Below are 2,296 nucleotides of genomic sequence, written 5' to 3'. Positions count from 1 at the left end.
ATCCAGGCTCAGGCAGTTACACCCACACACTCCTGAGACCCACACACTCACACAGAGTCTCCTGGGGTGTGGGACCTGGGTACCTCCTCTTTCAGTCCCCAAGATCACTTCTGCCCCAAATGGCATCAGTTCCACCATATGGTCTGGCCTCACACTGCCTCTACCTCACACCAAACCCTCAAACATTCTTCACATCAGACCCCCCCACACACACCCTGCCTTCTTCCCAACAACCTCCATTGTTTCCAAGAGCATCTTGGGCTGGGAGAATACTAAGAGGTCAGAAGTACTCTGTGGGGACAGGGGTGGCAGCTTTTGTAACACCTTTGCAACTGCAGTCACAGTAGGCAGCCTGTGAAGACCCACATCTCTACCATTTAGAAGGGGAAGTAGCTTATACAGGGTCCCCACACCTGTCCCCATATTCCCCCATGGAACTTTCTAGATGCTATGGGTTCCCCCAGCTCCAGGTCCACATGCAGCCTTTGCTGTCACCACCCAGTGACGCGCAGCCACCTCAGAAGCCCCATATCCTTGCTGCATATGTGGCCTGAGTTTGGAGGGGGATCCCCACTGTATGGACAATGTGGGGCATGGATGTCCAGGAGCTATTACAGCCTCTAGGGACTCAGTTTCTCTTATTCAAATGGGAGGGAACTGTTCACACTTAACACAGATATGGCTTGGTCATGGAGTCCTGATACTAGGTGAGCCTTAGGTGCTCTCAGCAAGAGTTTCTTCTCCTTGGGACAGGTACCTTGTGCAGAGCTGTGTGTGTAATATCTCACTTTACACTTAACATTGTAGCCTTTATGCTCATGAAAGTGAGGCTCAGAGATGTGGCATGATTTGTCTGAGGTCGCACAGCTTTTCCTCTGCTAGAATGCATGCATGCATGCCCAGAGAGCAGCATGGTGCTCTCCTATCCCCAGGCCAGTCTGCATGGGCATCGGCTTACTGGTGTTTGCCTAGTAGGTGAAAAAAGAGAAATTCTGAGCCGTCTTAAATTTCTTTACAAATGATGGGGGGGGGGAGGAAATAATAGAAGTGAATCAGCTTGCAGCTTCTGGCCAAACCAACCAAAATCTGCTTCCCATTCCTAAACATATGTTGAAACCCTAACTCCACACTCCAGAAGCTGGACCATGAGGGTGGCATCATTTTTTACAACCCAACCAATCAAGAAGCAAAACTATTAGGCACAGTGGTACAACCTGTAAATCCCAACACTAAGCGGGAAGAAGGATTGCTGTAAATTAGAAGCCATTCTGAACTACATAATGAGACCCTGTCTCAAAAAAACAAAAACAAGACTAGCCTTGGCTACACAGCAAATTCAAAGCCAGCCTAGGCTACTTGAGAACTGGCTCAAAAGAAACAAAAAAAAAAAATTAAAAACCAAACAACAAAAAAACAAAGCAGGAGAAATGGCTTATCAGTTAAGAGCACCTGCTGCTCTTCCAGAGGACCCAGGTTTGGTTCCCAGCACCCACATACATGACAGCTCACAATCCTTTTGTTAACTCTAGTTCCAGAGTATCTAATGCCCTCTTCTGGCCTCCGTGGGCACTGCATATATGTTGTACACATACATACATGAAGAAAACACTCATACACATAAGATAAAAATAAATCTTTAAGGGCCGGGCGTGGCGGCACACACCTTTAATCCCAGCACTTGGGAGGCAGAGGCAGGCAGATCTCTGTGAGTTCAAGGCCAGCCTGGTCTACATAGTGAGTTCCAGGACAGCTGGGGCCACAGGGAGACCCTGTCTCAAAAGGACCATAAATAAAATAAAATTAAAATTGAATAAAAATAAATCTTTAAGGACTGGAGGGATGGCTCAACGGGAATACAACACCCTCTTCTGTCCTCTGAGGGCACTGCATGACACAGGTGCACTTACACACATGCAGGCATAACACTCATACATGTAAATTTTTTTTTAAAAAGGAAATAAATCTTTAAAAAAGTAAATGTGGGGCCAATGAGATGGGTCAGCAGGTGAAGGCACTTGCTGCCAAGCCTGAGGTTGATCTATGGGTCCCACATGGTGGAGAGACCTGACTTCCACAAGTTAGTCTTTGACTTCCACACTCACTGTGGAGAACACACACACACACACACACACACGAGAGAGAGAGAGAGAGAGAGAGAGAGAGAGAGAGAGAGAGAGAGAGAGAAATCAATCAATGTTAAACAACAACAAAGCCCCCTTCTGTTTGCATATGACTCCCTTACCCCAAACTGCCTGCTTTGCATTGCCTGGCCCCTGGCCCCTTCTGTGCTCTAGAA

Source organism: Nannospalax galili, unplaced genomic scaffold (assembly GCF_000622305.1).
Source record: "Nannospalax galili isolate Female #2095 unplaced genomic scaffold, S.galili_v1.0 scaffold89, whole genome shotgun sequence".
Taxonomy (NCBI): domain Eukaryota; kingdom Metazoa; phylum Chordata; class Mammalia; order Rodentia; family Spalacidae; genus Nannospalax; species Nannospalax galili.
This window is presented reverse-complemented; position numbering follows the sequence as displayed.